The 17,839-nt window shown below is 39.0% G+C and overlaps 1 long non-coding RNA gene across 1 annotated transcript; it reads right to left on the reverse strand.

Moving 5' to 3' along the window:
• Window positions 1-499: 499 nt before the first annotated feature.
• LOC140849775 (uncharacterized) lies at window positions 500-16,446 on the reverse strand. The gene is made up of 4 exons (XR_012131962.1): window positions 16,329-16,446; window positions 11,134-11,396; window positions 9,450-9,570; window positions 500-1,210 (listed from the first exon to the last, which is right to left on the reverse strand). It is a non-coding gene; the product is annotated as an uncharacterized lncRNA (long non-coding RNA).
• Between the last annotated feature and the right edge of the window lie 1,393 nt (window positions 16,447-17,839).

The following is a 17,839-nucleotide window of genomic DNA, read 5'->3' on the forward strand; positions in this document are numbered from 1 at the left end:
TTTTATCATGGGAACACATTGCCTTCCTCAGGGAATTCCCAATTATCTGTAAATACAAACGTTGGAAAGATTAAGAATATCATTTCCTTGCCCATAAAATCTCAAAAAGTTGGTAGATAAGGAGCCACAGAGGAATTAAAAGAACAAAAACAACAACCTCCCATAAGGCCAGAATTATTCTATTACATTTTAAGGTAAAATGTTAAATTACATAATATTTGTTTCCTCTTAATTCTAATAGTATTATAATTTTCTGATTCTTGTAGATTTCTATCAACATACCTAGAAGAGTGTATTTCAAAGAATAAAGTATATTTATGTGAACCTCTTTGAAAGAAAAACATTTTTTAGCTCGGTGTTCACAAATTACTTTTATAATACTTATTAAATATGTTCAAACATACAGCTAGGTTACTCTTACAATTCTTTAGCAACTACATAAAACAATACTTATTGACAAATCACATACTATAAAAGAATTAATTTAATATAGCTGGTTCATTCATTCATTTCAGAATTGTTTATTGAGTATATATTATATTCTAAGAACTAATCCAAGTGCTAGAGTCACAGCAGTAAAGAATGTAAATGAAAATCCCTGCCCTCTTTGCCTTCTTGGAATTTATATTTTAGTAGAAAAGAGATAGGAGAGAGAGAAAGACAATAAATAAAAATCAACTCTATACTATATTAAATGGAGATCAGTTGGGAGAAAAGAGCAGGAAAGGGAGTAGGTAATGTAAGGAGAGTCCATTTGTAACAGAGTGATCAGGGAAGACAAGATTTGAACAAGGTTTGAAGAAGGTGAGGGAGTGAGCTGAGTGGATACTTCCCAGTGGTAACAGCCAGTGTGGAGGCCTCGTGGTGAGAAGCATATACAAGGAATAGCAGGAAGACTGGTGGGGCTGGAGCGGAGTAAAGATAACAGTGGTAAAGGTGCCATGGGGATGAGGATAGAGCAATGTTGAGCAGAGGAGCCAGTTAAAGAAGAGCCATAGAGAACATCCTTAAAGCTTGTCTTCTACCCTTTGTGAGATGGAATGCCATTGGAGATTTTTGAATAGAGTGATACCACCTGACGTGTTTTAACAGGATTCCTCAGGCAGCTGTGTCAGGAAGGCAGCGTAGAAGAAAGGATTGTATTCCCAAGTGGATGATTTTCCTAGAGCAGCATTGCTGGATTCTCTGCCCCTTTCTCTGATTGATGAGACTGGAAGAAAGAATTAGTCATATGCAATCAACCCTTTCCTCCCCTATCCCTGGAATCTGCTTGCCTACAGTGAGCATGCACAGGGAGCTCCTCCCTCACCCATGCAACAAGCTTATTGAGGCAGGGGCCACCCCGCAGGCATTTTCTGTTGTTGTTGAGGCTAAGACTGCTTAGTCCAGGGAGGAAATGCGAGCAGGCCCACTTGGCTGAGATATCATTACTTTGTTCCAGACTGCTATCTTTTTACCAAAATCCACTTTCTTCACCTTGTGGACATAGAATAGACTAGATTTCCCAACTTTCCCAATCCTCTTTAGAGTAACTGAGTCCTAGGCAATGGAGTGTGAGTTGAACTGATGTGGACCATCCTGGTACTGGCACATAAAGACCTCCCATGTAATCTTCCACATTCTATCTTCCCAGTCTGTCATCCAGATGGAGACTTCAGACCAACACTGAACCCCAGTGGTGATGGAGCCACATGATGGAAGGCCACTGAGTGGCCATGCTGAAGGCTGCCTACCAAGCAGGAACAACCTTACTGACTTTCCAATGAGCAAGAAATAAACTTTTGTTGTATTAAGCCACTGAGATTTTAGGGTTGCTTTGTTGACAAAACAACATTACTTAACAAATACAGTCATATTCTCCAAAGAGCTTTTATCAGTAATAAAGCAAATATATTTCCTCCATCTGTCTGAATCCTTGGACTCCTCAATTTGTTCTAATCTTGGAAGGGGATAAAGGGTGTTCATTTATTGATTCTTTAAATCTCCAACAGATTGTAAAGTTCTCTGGTACAGATAATAAAGTTGCCTTGTGTGAGATGTAGGACCTAGAAGATGGGTGCCAGCAATGCTATTTGGTAGGTTTCATACCTGTTTATCAAAATTTGGCTGATGTCCAATGGCAACTTCATGTAAGGAGCATTGTACAGTCTCACCCCAAATGCTGACATTTTTCAGCCTTCAATTACACCCTCAACACGTTTTCCTGTGAGCCACATTGCTGGGAATTACAGACATTGTTGTACATAATTCCTGGGGGCAACCCAATTTCATCAATGAGGAGAAGATGGCTTAACCAATGCTTTAAGAATAGTTGATTCATATTATCTGATCACACTTACATGCTGACCCCTTTAAAAAAACATTAAAATTTTGTGAATGATGTAGCAAACATTTCTTAAACCATGATTCTTTTGTAATCACATATTATTGGGGGTTGGGATAAAAAGCGTTCAAGAAAGTTTCAATCTGAGAAAGTGTTTTACCTACAGATGCTTTCCTCCCCAGGAAAACAGGGTCAACAGCTCCATTATTTGGATCCACAGTGTGATGTAAATTTAAAAATTATTTTGACATAGTCAAGAAGACCAACTCTGTTTTTGACACATTAAACATGTATCACTGAGTAATATAAAGTAGTAAATCCTATCATTAGTTAGACCACATCTCCTTTTCTTGAGTCTTAGAAAGATTTAAGCAGTAAAGTTCTCCTTTCCGATGTATCAGGAGGGACAGATGAGAAGCTGGTCATGTCCCAATGAGCAGTAGGAGACACAGCTTGCCTCCTCAGAATCTCCACAAGATATAAAAGCTGGGATTCTGAACTATGGAAGACCCTGCGCACTGGATTTCCCATAAGGTACACTTCCAGGAGGCCTGACCCACAAGAGACTTAGCTTGGATGACTAGATGTGCCACTGATACAATTTTTCTTTTCTTTTTTGTCTACACACCAGAAAATGAGATTTTTTCCTTTTTGTTGCACCTGGTTTTAAAAATTACTAGACGTATTTGTAGCCATGACAAGCATAGCAAGGGTCAAGATAGTTTGCAAATCATTTGCCAGCACAGAGAAGTTACACCGTCTTCCCCATGATCCCCCCCACACCATATGTGCAAACCATAATACCCCTCAGTCCCCTTCTCCCTCCATCCCCACCCACCCTCCTCCACCCTCCCCTTTGGTAACCACTAGTCCCTTCTTGGAGTCTGTGAGTCTTGCTGTTTAGTTCCTTCAGTTTCGCTTAATTGTTGTACTCCACAAATGAGGGAAATCATTTTTGGTACTTGTCTTTCTCTGCCTAACTTATTTCACTGAGCATAATACCCTGTAGCTCCATCCATGTTGTTGCAAAAGGTAGGATTTGTTTTCTTCTTATGGCTGAATAGTATTCCGTTATGAATATGTACCACATCTTCTTTATCCATTCATTTACTGATGAACACGTAGGTTGCTTCCATATCTTGGTTATTTTAATAGTGCTGCAAAAAACACAGGGGTGCATATGTCTTTTTGAAGTTGAGAAATTATATTCTTTGGGTAAATTCCTAGGAGTGGAATTCCCAGGTCAAGTGGTATTTATATTTTTAGTTTTTTGAGGAACTTCCATATTGCTTTCCACAATGGTAGAACTAGCTTACATTCCCACCAGCAGTGTAGGAGAGTTCCCCTTTATCCACATCCTCACCAGAATTTGTTGTTCTTAGTCTTTTCGATACTGGCCATCCTAACTGGTGTGCAGTGATATCTCATTGTGGTTTTTATTTGCATTTCCCTGATAATTAGTGATGTGGAGCATCTTTACATGTGCCTGTTGGCCATCTGAATTTCTTCTTTGGAGAATTGTCTGTTCATATTCTCTGTCCATTTTTTAATTGGGTTATTTGGTTTTTGGGTGTTGAAGCAGGTAAGTTCTTTATGTATTTTGGATGTTAACACCTTGTCAGATATGTCATTTACAAATATATACTCCCATACTGTAGGATGCCTTTTTGTTCTGTTGATGGTGTCTTTTGCTGTAAAGAAGATTTTTAGTTTGATGTAGTCCTGTATGTTGATTTTGCTTTTGTTTCCCTTGATCAAGGAGATGCTTTCAGAAAAAACGTTACTTATGTTTATATTCAGGAAATTTTTGCCTATGTTGTCTTCTAAGAATTTTATGGTTTCATGACTTAGATTAAGGTCTTTGATCCATTTTGAGTTTACTTTTTTGTATGGGGATAGACAATAATCCAGTTTCATTCTCTTGCATGTAACTGTCCAGTTTTGCCAACGCCAGCTGTTGAAGAGGCTGTCATTTCCTTATTGTATGGCCATAGGTCCTTTATTGTGCATTAACTGGCCATATATGATTGGGTTTATATCTGGGCTCTCTAGTCTGTTCCATTGGTCTATGAGTCTGTTCTTGTTCCAGTACCAAATTGTCTTGATTACTGTGACTTTGTAGTAGAGCTTGAAGTTGGGGAATGTAATCCCCTCAGCTTTATTCTTCCTTCTCAAGATTGCTTTGGCTATTTGGGGTCTTTTCTGGTTCCATATGAATTTTAGAACTATTTTCTTCATTTCGTTGAAGAATGCAGATGGTATTTTGATAGGGATTGCATTGAATCTGTAGATTGCTTTAGGCAGTATGGCCATTTTGACAATATTAATTCTTCCTATCTATGAGCATGGGATGTGTTTCCATTTATTGGTATCTTCTTTAATTTCTGTCATGAGTGTCTTGTGGTTTTCAGAGTATAGGTCTTTCACTTCCTTGGTTAGGTTTATTCCTAGGTATTTTATTCTTTTTGATGCAATTGTGAATGGAATTGTTTTCCTGATTTCTCTTTTTGCTAGTTCATCATTAGTGTATAGGGATGCCACATATTTCTGCATATTAATTTTGTATCCTGCAACTTTCCTGAATTCAGATATTAGATCTAGTAATTTTGGAGTGGATTCTATAGGGTTTTTTTATGTACAATATAATGCAGTCTGCAAACAGTGTCAGTTTAACTTCTTCTTTATCAATCTGGATTCTTTTTATTTCTTTGTGTTGTCTGATTGCTGTGGCTAGAACCTCCAGAACTATGTTGAATAAAAGTGGGGAGAGTGGGCATCCTTGTCTTGTTCCCAATCTTAAAGGAAAAGCTTTCAGCTTCTCACTATTAAGTATGATGTTGGCTGTGTGTTTGTCATATATGGCCTTTATTATGTTGAGGTACTTGCCCTCTATACCCATTCCATTGAGAGTTTTTATCATGAGTGGATGTTGAATTTTGTCAAATGCTTTTTCAGCATCTATGGAGATGATCATGTGATTTTTGTCTTTCTGTTTGTTGATGTGGTGGATGATGCTGATGCATTTTTAATATTGTACCATCTCTGCATCCTGGAGTGAATCCTACTTGATCATGATCAATGATATTCTTGAGGTATGTTTGAATTTGGTTTGCTAATATTTTGTTTATTTTTGCATCTATATTCATTAGGGATATTGGTCTGTAATTTTCTTTTTTGTGGTGTCTTTGCCTGGTTTTGGTATTAGAGTGATGCTGGCCTCATAGAATGAGTTTGGAAGTATTCCCTCCTCTTCTACTTTTTGGAAAACTTTAAGGAGAATGGGTATTAGGTCTTCACTAAATGTTTAATAAAATTCAGCAGTGATGCCATCTGGTCCAGGGATTTTGTTCTTAGGTAGTTTTTTTGATTATCAGTTCAATTTCATTGCTAGTAATTGATATGTTCAGATTTTCTGTTTCTTTGAGGGTCAGCCTTTGAAGGTTGTATTTTTCTAGAAAGTTGTCCATTTCTTGTAGGTTATCCAGTTTGTTAGCATATAATTTTTCTTTCTTTTTTTTATAGTGAAGCAGAGTGAAAGTTTTATTTAGTTACTTAAAGAGAGAAGTGCAGCAGACAGCCTCAGCAAGGAGAGGCACCCTGAAAGGTTGGAGAGAGAAAGTTTAAGATTAAAAGTTTATGCACATTGAAAGTGTAGGCGACCTCAGAGAGAGGAGTGCCTATAATTTTTCATAGTATTCTCTAATAATTCTTTGTATTTCTGTGGTGTACATAGTGATTTTTCCTTTCTCATTTCTGATTCTGTTTATGTGTGTTGACTCTCTTTTTTTCTTGGTAAGTCTGGTTTAGGGTTATCTATTTTGTTTATTTTCTCAAAGAACCAGCTCCTGCTTTCATTGATTGTTTCTATTGTTGTATTCTTCTCAATTTTATTTATTTTTGCTCTAATCTTTGATATATCTCTGACTTTGGGCCTCATTTGTTCTTCTTTTCCTAGTTTTGTTAATTGTGAGTTTAGACTGTTCATATGGGATTGTTCTTCTTTCCTGAGGTAGGCCTGTATTGCAGTATACTTCCCTCTTAGTATGGCCTTCTCTGCATCCCACAGACTTTGCGATGTTGAATTATTATTGATATTTGTCTCTATATATTGTTTGATCTCTGTTTTGATTTGGTTATTGATCCATTGGTTAATAGGAGCATGTTGTTAAGCATCCATGTGTTTGTGGGCTTTTTCATTTTCTTTGCATAATTTATTTCTAATTTCATACCTTTGTGGTCAGAAAAACTGGTTGGTATAATTTCAATCTTTTTTAATTTACTGAGGCTCTTTTAGTGGCCTAGGATATGATCTATTCTTGAAAATGTTCCATGTGCACTTGAGAAGTATGTATCCTGGTGCTTTTGGGTGGAGAGTTCTATAGATGTCTGTTAGGTCCATCTGTTCTAATGTGTTGTTCAATGCCTCTGTCTCCTTACCTATTTTCTGTCTGGTTTATCTTTCCTTTGGAGTGAGTGGAGTGTTGAAGTCTCCTGGAATGAATGCAATGTGTTCCATTTCCTCTTTTAATTCTGTTAGTATTTGTTTCACGTATGTATGTGCTCCTGTGTTGGGTGCAAAGATATTTATAATGGTTATATCATCTTGTTGGATTGACCCCTTTATCATTATGTATATCCTTCTTTGTCTCTTGTGACTTTCTTTATTTTGAAGTCTATTTTGTCTGATACAAGTACTGCAACTCCTTTTTTCTCCCTATTAGTTGCAAGAAATATCATTTTCCATCCCTTTACTTTTAGTCTGTGTATCTCTTTGGGTTTGAAGTGAGTCTCTTGTAGGCAGCATATAGATGGGTCTTGTTTTTATCCATTCAGTGACTCTATGACTTTTGATTAGTACATTCAGACCATTTACATTTAGGGTGAGTATTAATAGTATGTATTTTTTTGCCATTGCAGGCTTTAGACTCATAGTTACCAAATGTTCAAGGGTAACTTCCTTACTATCTAAGAGTCTAACTTAACTCACTTAATATGTTATTACAGACACAATCTAAAGGTTCTTTTTTTTCCCCTTCCTTTTCTTTCTCCTCCATTATTTATATATTAGGTATCATATTCTGTACTCTTTGTTTACCCCTTTTTATTACCTGTGGTGACAGATATTCAACCTTAGGAACACTTCCATATATAGCAGTCCTCCAAAATACATTGTAAAGATGGTTTGTGGGAGGTAAATTCTCTCAGCTTTTGCTTATATGGAAATTATTTAATCCCTCCTTCAAATTTAAATGATAATCTTGCTGGATAGAGTATTCTGGTTCTAGGTCCTTCTGCTTCATTGCATTAAATATATCATGCCACTCCCTCCTGGCCTGTAAGGTTTCTGTTGAGAAGCCTGATGGGTGTTCCTTTGTATGTGATCTTATTTCTCTCTCTGGCTGCTTTTAATAATCTGTCCTTATCCTTGATCTTTGCCATTTAATTATTATATGTCTTGGTGTTGTCATCCTTGGGTCCCTTGTTTTGGGAGATCTGTGGACTTCCATGGCCTGAGAGACTATCTCCTTCCCCATATAGGGGAAGTTTTCAGCAATTACTTCCTCAAATACACTTTCTATCCTTTTTCCTCTCTTCTTCTTCTGGTACCCCTGTAATACGAATATTGTTCCATTTGGATTGGTTACACTGTTCTCTCAGTATTCTTTCATTCCTAGAGATCCTTTTTTCTCTCTGTTGCTCAGCTTCTTTGTATTCCTCTTCTCTAATTTCTATTTCATTTATCATCTTCTCCACCATATCGAATCTGCTTTTAGGACCCTCCATTGTGTTCTTCAATGATTGGGTCCTCATCCTAAATTCGTTCCTGAGTTCTTAAGCATGTTTATGATTTTTATTTTGAAATCTCTTCCAGAAAGATTTATTAGTTCAGTCTCACTCAACCCTTTTTCCAGTGTTGTTGACATTTTGCTTTCAACCAGGTTCCTTAGATATTTCATATGTTGAGAAGCCCTTCTCTCTGGAGCTTCTCAGTCCCTGGAGCAATGTCAGTGTTTGCACGGGTGTGGTATTGGTGCCTGGGGAGAGGAAAGAGCCATTTTCTGCTTCTCGGCTGCTATGCCTGTCTCCACTGCCAGAACCAGTGGATTGAACATACAGGTATAAGCCTCTACGCTTTTTGTTTGTAGCTCCTGTAGGCTGGACTTCCCTCTGGCTGGACTGATGCCAGGGCAGGGACTGCCGGTTTGTGAGCCAGGTGTGGGCTGGCCGGGAGGAAGGCACAGCAGGCTACATGTCACAGGGGGATGGGGGCCTTGGAGCTGTGTCACCAGCCAGGGAGCTGGATGCCTGAAGATTGTGAAAGTTCCCAACCTGCTGGGCAGGTGCACCCAGACAATTTTATCTGTCCTTTCTCCTGAACAGTAAGCTCTGTGCAATTATTGCCCCTTTAGCAGCTCTCTTGCTTTTAGAAAGTCTATCAGACTGCCTGCCCAGATCAGCCAGATAGGGACCCCTGTTTCCCACAAGTAGCTGGAATCTCAGTCTCTCCAGGTATTTCACCTGTCTTAGCTTTCCAATCCTCCTAATCAGCAGAGCACCATGCAATGTAGGCTTGTGCTCCCAGAGAGATCTCCAGGGCTAGGTGTTCAGCAGTCCCAGGCCTCCAATCCCTCCCTGCTCTGTTCTCTTCCTCCCCCTGTGAGCTGGGGTCAGGGAAGGGCTTGGTTCCCGCTGGGTCATGGCTTTGGTATGTTACCATGTTCCATGAGATCTGTTCTTTCCTCCTTGTGTATTTCATCTGGCACACCCTTCTTTCCTTTTGCTCTTTCAGGATTAGTTGTATTAATTATATTTTTGTATTATATGTGATTTTAGGAGGAGGACTCTGTCTTACCTCTCACATCGCCATCTTTTCCATCACTTTATCTTTCTTTATTGCCTGCCTCATATCAAACTAGGCCCGTGTGTCAGGGCTTGGATTCTAATCCTAGTTTGCCTGGCACCAAATCTCCCACTTCTTCATTCCAGCATGTTGTGCTTCCTTCCCCTCCAAAGAAGGATGGAAGACACAGAAGAAGAAATATCTTTGGGGTGGGCTGTATGAAACTAAATACATCAGGACGTTATTCCATGGGAAGACAATTTAAAAAATAATGCCAGCCCTTACCTGTAAGGGAATGTGAATCCCCTATTCTGTTTTAAGGATTCTTCCCCATTCATAGACATCTGGAATATATTTTTGAAGAGTGTTCCCTTTTCAGTCATATAGACAGTTATTTAGGATCTTACTGTAAAGAAAGGAACTATTGAAGAATCAAACAGACATTGCAATCAGTCAAGGTAAAATTAAAATGCATTTTGCACATTTTTATTAGTTTAAGCTTACATTAAATGAAAATATTTCCAATTCAATCTGCATTTATTTTGTCATAGGCCAGTGTTCGTTTTCTTTTTGTCACCATATTTTGTAATCTAATTAAATTATATACAGTTTTATTTGCCATTAAAAACATACAGCACACCTAATTTATATTAAGTTCAGCAAGTTATTTAGCTAATTACAAACACTGACTAATGCAGGAATCAAGGTATAACATTTATTATCCATAAATATATTTTTTAAACCTCACTTTTATTTTTTCTTCAGTTATCCAAATAATCCATGGTTCTCAGCCTGGCCACACATTAGGAGAATGGTTACTTTTAAAATTACCACCACCAGAGCTCTACCCCAGATTAACTAAATCCAAATCTCTTCAGGTGTTATACAAAATCAAAACAAAGCACAATACCTTCCTAGTTGATTCTAAATTGTAGCCAATATTGAGTATCTTGATTTGTTCCAAAGTTTGATAACAAGATGCAAATGAAGCAATGTGACTCTCCTCTCTTTCACAACTATAATCACAAAACTCGAGGATGTGAACTGATGTGGGTAAAATTGCAATATTTCCAGGATCTCTCGCCTGGCTTTAGTTTGTCACCATATTAGTAGGTGTTTTCAATGGGTGGAGAGAAGTCCATCTTCATATCAATAGGTAAGTACAAGGGGGAGCAATGGCATATCTCAACCAGAAAGGTTGGGTGGGGTCCCTTTTTGAAGCTGGGTTGCAAGAAACACAGACAAGCAGAAGTGGATGACTGCTTGTAAGCAATAAACAGGTTTCTCCCACTTTAGTTCTCCCTTTGACTGATTTTTGTTTCAAATGTATTTTGCTCTGGGTGGTAAAAATATATTACTCTCAGAGTTACAGTTGAGAATTAAGAATAAAGGGTAAAGAAATTCAAAATATGAAAACCTAGATTTTACACTCTTACTAAGTATGATGAAATTCCTATATCTGAGTTTAAATTTTTTTAAGTCCCCAAGATCACTCCAATAGCTTGCCAGAGAGTTGGATACACACACACACACACACACACACACACACACACACGCATGCATGTATGTATTTGTATATATAAGTATAAATTTTTATTTTCTGTTTAGTAGTTTAAATGTAAATCTGACTGGGTTCACCACCACCACCATGGAACCTTGCCAACTATTTTCATTATTAAGTCATCATTGATATACAATCTTACAAAGGTTTCATATGAGAAACATTGTGGTTACAACATTCACCCCTATTATCAAGGCCCCCCCCCACACCTTTGCAGTCACTGTCCATCAGTGTAGTAAGATGCCACAGTCACTACTTGTCTTCTCTGTGCTATACTGCCCTCCCCATGCCCCACTTACATTATGTGTGCTAATCATAATGCTCTTTAATCTCCTTCTCCCTCCCTCCCCACCCACGCACCCCAACACCTGCCCTCCCCAACCCCTTTCCTTTGGTAACCACTAGTACCTTCTTGGAGTCCATGAATCTGTTGCTGTTTTGTTCCTTCAGTTTTGCTTTGTTGTTATGCTCCACAAATGAGTGAAATTATTTGGTACTTGTCTTTCTTCACCTGGCTTATTTTACTGAGCATAATACTCTCTAGCTCCATCCATGTTGTTGCAAATGGTAGGATTTATTTTCTTCTTATCTTGCCAACTATTTTTAACAGCACAGGAATAGTTACCACTTCCCTAGCCCAGGGATTTCAGCTGGGCAAGTTCCCTATGAATCTGGTGAGACAGAAAACAACGGAATGTTCTTGGGGTAAAAGGGTTAATATCCAGCTTTAGTCTCATGGCAAGCACTAGGATCATGTCTGCATCCAGCAGTCTGCAGGTCCATAACTCACCTCTGTTTCTGCCTCTGCCCAGAACACTTGGAGGAGCTCTTTATATAGTGACTCAGTCAATAATAGCTCATTGCTAACAGGTAAGGAAGCATTAGCCTAGCAGTAGGCCAATTACATAATCAAGTAGTTTAGGGTCAGGTGAGGATCCTGGCCATAGGAACTTCCATTTCCCCACACCATCATAGGTCATTACATGTTTAGGGTCCTTATTTAATGTCTGATAAGTAGATGTAATCACAGAAGTAGTAGTAAGTTGTAGTAGTAATAGTTAATATTTGCTTATTATTTGCTTTAAGGAAATCACTGTCCTATGCAGGGATTTTCTGTAGGAAAGTGGTCAGGGGAAATATCTCTGAGAAGGTGGCATTTAAAAGTAAAGGCAGTAGCATTAGCCCTATGAACAGTGAGGGAAAGTTTATTCTAGACAGAGGGAAAAACATGTGCAAAAGCTCTGAGGAAAGTAGAACTAAAGTCTGCCACATATGAGGATTGGAAAGAAAACCTGTGTGGCTGATGGAGTAAAAGTGAGATACCAGCCTGTGAAAAGAAGGCAGGAGCAAATCATGAAAGTCATGGGCTTATTCAATGAATGGGGGTGGTGAACCCAGTCAGATTTATGTTTTAAATTCACTTTAATTTCTGTGTTGAGTCTCATAGAGGAGGGAGGCCTTTAGTCCTGTTAGGAGATTACTGTATTCATCTTGGGAGGGCTGGTAGACTGGGACTAAGGTGGCAATGAGGGAGATGAAAAGGAGAGAGTAGGCTTGAGATTTATTTTGAAGACCAAATTAGCAGAACTGCCTGATGGAGTAGACATATGAGTGGTGGTGGTTGGGGTGGGAGGGAAAGGGAGAAAGGAGCATCTAGGATGACTTCTGGCTTGAGGGCCTGGGCAGGCGGTGGTGCCATTTACCATGTGATGAATGTAAGAATGGGTTCAGAGTTTGGCTTTAATTTTGTGGCATCCATAAGTAATCAATTGGACATGTAAATTAGGCAATGGATAAGTAAGTTTGGGGTCTAAGAAAATAGGTTCAGGAATCATCAGTTCAAAGGTCAGTATAAATGAGACACCTAAAACTGGGAAGAGATAGATCACCTACATCAAGAACAAAATGAAGGGAAAGGACCACAGCAACCCTTGGGGTCCTTAGGACCCCTAAGGTGCAGAGTCCCAGGGAACCCCTGCATTCACATATTGAACTGAGAAGTGCAAAGTGGGAAATCAGAGTGAGGAAATCAAGAGAGGGGAGTGTCTCGAGCAGAATACTGTGGTGGGCCATGTTAGGTGTTCCTGAGAGGCTGTGGAAAGGGAGGACAGAAATATTCCCACTGGATGTGGCAAAGCAAGGCTCACATGAGACCAGGAACCTTTTAGAGAGTAGGGTGGCAGAAGACAGAATGTAGTGGGCAGAGGATGGGAAGGGGTGACAACTATTCTATCCAGCACTTTTGAAAAGCTCTGCTCTAAAAAGAGAGAGGAAATGAAGTAGTACCTGGAGGAGTAGGAAGATTATTTTTAGGTAATACTTGAGCATATTTGTGTGCTAATTGGATACTCCAGTTTAAAATAAATGATTCATGATGTGGGAGGTGGAGGAGACAATTCAAAAAGCCAAGTTCTGGAGAAGACAAGAGGGGATAAGATTCTGAGCAAATGTGAGAGTTGGCCTTGATAGGCTGGAGGGTGTTTTCTCCCTTGAAACAATAGGGAAGGATGAAACGGGGTAAAAGTAGATTGCTTTTGGTCAGGGGTGTGAAGACGAAGAGTTTGTTTCTGAAGGCTTCCTCTTTCTAAATCAAATTTCAGGTGAGACTGTAAATGAAGAGTAAGAAAATAAAGAGTCTATAGGATGTGTGACAAGGGGAAAGATATGAAATATTCAAAGGAGAGCAGGAAAGAGAACCAGCTGGAAAAACATGGTAGCCCCACTTGGAGGTGGCAGTGTGAGGTTTACATGATAAATGTAAAGGGAAATCGATCAACTTAGCAGTGAGATCTTTGATGATAATAAAAAGATAATAAATGTGAGTGGGAACACTCCTGGACGTTTTCTCCCCAGTGCTCTGGGGACCATGTGGGCATCACCTTCTCAGAAGTTTCATTTTTATCAGACACAGAGAAGAAAGCGTTTCCAGAGAGAGGAAGCTTATTCTTCTGTCATGAGTACTGGGTAGCTAGTTTCCCCAGTGAGAAATTTCACGTAAGTTCTAAAATCCATTTGTAGACCCTAGCAGAGTCAAACCTAAGAGCTACAATAACAAAAGCAAATATATAATTGTATTAAGATAATCTGATTAATAGACCTGATTAAGACTTGATTAAGAGAATCATTGAATCTACAGAGCATTAGAGTTGGAGAGGTCTGTAGGAATCATCAGTTCTAACACCCTCATTTTACAAAAGAGAAAATAGACTCGGAAGGGACTGTTCTGAGTTGTCCCATTAATTATTTGTAGTACCACCTCAAGAAATGAGCCTAGATAATTTATATGAAAACCAATATAGGGCCTGGCTTACAGGAAAAAAAATACATGTTATATTCTACCCTGATTCCTTCTCAGTAACCTTACTACGTGGTGAGAGAATCAGTCAATGGAAATATATTAATGCTATAATCCTATATTGGGTCTGTGTAATTACAGCTCAGTGGATGTTTAGTAATTAGTCTCAAAGGTAAAATAAGCCAAAATGAGTGATTAGTCATTCTGTAATCTTGAGCTAAATAACAAATTAGGCACAGAGCTGGGATTAAACCCTAAGGCCTGCTGTGCCCCTTAGTCCGGAGGCTGTCTCCCTCAATTGTATTGACGGCTGTTTACCAGCCCTGTGGGATGGGCTTCATAGTAAAAGGGAAATTATTCATAAAAGCATCCTTCCAAACAGCCATTTAGGAAGGGCAGGAAGAGGGTCTGCATTCTCTCCCTTCTGGTAATTTTAACAAAGTGTAGTTAAAGCTGCGTGGGTCTGACTGCTGTTGGGGTGAGCCAGCACACCATTCTCTGAGTGTCTTGGCCTTTAGATACATCCTCCCTGACTCTGGTGAAGGAGGACAAGATGATCTTAAAAAGAACAGAAAAAGAAAAGAAGCCAGTTTTTTTTTTAACGTACCCAATGAAGAGTAGTAAGTTAGTACAAAAATTGAACAACTGTGTGAAAAAAAAAAGGAAGAAACAGAAGAAAGACACAGATGTTTTGTGGGGAAAAGGTTTTCTGTAGGTTTTGGCCCTAGTCCCAAGTGAGTTTTTCTATGCTGACTTTCTGTATCTACTTTCACAAAAAAATATCGTGACACAAAGTTGTTTGAAAGGGTTCTGGTTAATAAGAGGGCAAAGAGGCCCAAATTAAATGTCAAAATTGTATTAAAGACTGAAATTTTAGCAGTCTAATCATTCAAAGGAGCAAAAAAAGAAAAAAGATTATTTTTAGCTAAGTATCCTATTATTCTGAAATTTGAGAAGTTAGTAAGGGAAAAAGAAGCAAAGAATTGAATGTCATTAGTTCCATACGCACACTCCAAAACACTCTTCCATAACCTTCCACTTGTATCTGCAGAACTTGCAGAAGTTACAGGGACTCTAGAGTTCTGAAAGGTCTACTCTGCTGGTATGCAGTCTCAGCAGTACCACCATTAGTAGCTTGGTAGATTGGCTATGAACGCACAAATGCGGTAAAAGTCACTGTCTGAGAGCTGAAGTGAATAAAGGAATTAGCCAGAGGCAGGAGAAATGAAGTTACAAATCAGAGCAAGTTAACGAACAAGATGGTGACAAGTACACCAGTGCAACAGGATAGCCTTTAAGACCAAAAGCATGGAGTCAGACTTCGGGTAATAAAATCTCCACTCCCGCTCTTGCTAGTTGCGTGAACTCTGGCAAATAATTCTACTTCTCTAAGTTTCTGTTTCCTCATTTATGTAATGGGACTAATGATACCTACCTCATAAAGTCATCCTGAGAATTAAATAAGACAGTCTATGTACAGTGATTAGAACACCTAGTTCCTGTATATTAAGTGCTCAAAAATTACAACTCTTCATTACTACTTATCATTCAATACATGTATTGATGCTTGCCATGGACCAGACACTGTAGCTGATGCTTGGAATATAAGCAGGAGCAGGGTGCTTAGCCCTCTGGAAAATCTTCTGCATTAAATGTGATACAGAATTAACCTGCTCAATCATCCCTACAGTTTGTCTCTTCTAGGTAGGATGTTTTGCTCTCACTGAATTCTTCTTACGTGTGATTTTTTAAAATTACCACACTGTACCTTCACAATTCCCTTGGATGATTATGTCTGTCCCTAAACTCCTTGAGAGGAGGTCCCCTTATTCCTCTTAGCATTCAGCACAGGAACTGACACCAACTGGGTAACCATATGTACATAAATGAATAAATTGACTCTTCAAAATTTTTTGGACATTAAAGTTTCTAGACTCTATTCCCTCCTATTCCTCCTGTCCTGGCCTGTCTTTGGACTCAGGCTCTGTCTTCCATGTGCCCAACATATGTTTGCCCACTAGGATCTTCCAACAGTTCTGGGAGGAGGTGAAATCATTCATGTTTTAAAGAGGATATTGTGGCTCAGCACAGTTAAAACTGCCCGTGTGTCAGGGCTTGGATTCTAATCCTAGTTTGCCTGGCACCAAATCTCCCACTTCTTCATTCCAGCATGTTGTACTTCCTTCCCCTCCAAAGAAGGATGGAAGACACAGAAGAAGAAATATCTTCGGGGTGGGCTGTATGAAACTAAATACAGCAGGACGTTATTCCATGGGAAGTCAGTTTAAAAAATAATGCCAGCCCTTACCTGTAAGGGAATGTGAATCCCCTATTCTGTTTTAAGGATTCTTCCCCATTCATAGACATCTGGAATATATTTTTGAAGAGTGTTCCCTTTTCAGTCATACAGACAGTTATTTAGGATCTTACTGTAAAGAAAGGAACTATTGAAGAATCAAACAGACATTGCAATCAGTCAAGGTAAAATTAAAAATGCAATATAGATCAAACCCTGTATATTGAAACTTTTCCATATTAAACATTTTTAAAAACTTTAAAATACGTATCTGTAGGGGGAATTGTATTTTCAAATGTTTTAATTTATTTTTAAAAGTTTCGAGGTAGAACTCCCTTTGAATACGCAGCGCACATTAGCAGCAAGATGCACAAGCGGCAAGATGCATCTCGAGGCTGAGAGCTTCGCAGAAGAGTCTATTTTGCTGGCATTTGGAGAAATAGGGCCCTGCCTTTCTCTGCTGGGGCTGCTCATCCATTCTGATTCAGGCACATACACATACTGCATGCATTTAAGTCAAATCTGCCTCTATCCTTTATTAAAAAGGATACCTCCCCACACTGAGGATCCCTGGAGAAATGAACTCATTCTGTCTGGCCTGAGCTGCTTGATTGCTGGGGCAAGTTCCCCTCAGGCTGGGACTCACCATTAAGCTGTCTTCTGGTGATATTTCAAGAACTATTTCAGAGAGCTCACTTTCTTCTGGGGCATGGTTTATTGAATGAGGCCAGTCTTTGGAAAAGCAATTTAGCCATCCTGTATGTGTCAATAACTTGAAAACTGCTCATCTGCTTTGATCCAGTAATCTCCCTTCTGGAACTCTAAACTGAAGCAAATTACACGACATTTCCATTCAGATATCTGTACGCTCTTTGAATCTAACATATTCAAAAGTTTTGATAGGCCAACCAGCTCCTCCTGTTACCTTACTCATCTCAGAAAATGACAACTCCAATCTGCCACTTGCTTGGACTCCAAATTGTAGAGTCCTTCTGGAATCTTCTCTTTCTTTCATAAACCATTTCAAATGCACCAGAGAATTCTGTTTGTTCCATCTTCAAAATATATATTGAGGATTCAGTCACTTCTCATCATATTCATTGCCACCTCCTTGGCATAAGTCGCTATGCTCTGTCTCGTAAATTATTCTTATAACTTTTGATTGTTCTCCTTGCTTCCATATTTGCTCCAATACAGTCAGAATAAACCTTTTTAAAGACATGTCAGACTGTGTCATTTCCCTGCTCAAAACCCTCCAAAGGTTTATCCTCTCACACAGAATAAAACCCAGTGTTTTTACTGTGGACAAGGCCCCGCATGGTCTGCCTGCCGTATCTCTGACCTCACTTCTTCATTTTTTGTTTCTCTCCTTCCTATCCATCCTCAGGGGTTTTTCTGCTGTTCTTCAAGTACATCAAATACAACCTTGCCTCAGGGTCATTATATTTAAGATTCCTTCTTCCTGGCACAACCAGTCCCCCAAATATGCACATGGATCCCTCATTTCTTTCAGAATTCCATTC

This window comes from Manis javanica, chromosome 5 (genome assembly GCF_040802235.1).
Source record: "Manis javanica isolate MJ-LG chromosome 5, MJ_LKY, whole genome shotgun sequence".
Taxonomy (NCBI): domain Eukaryota; kingdom Metazoa; phylum Chordata; class Mammalia; order Pholidota; family Manidae; genus Manis; species Manis javanica.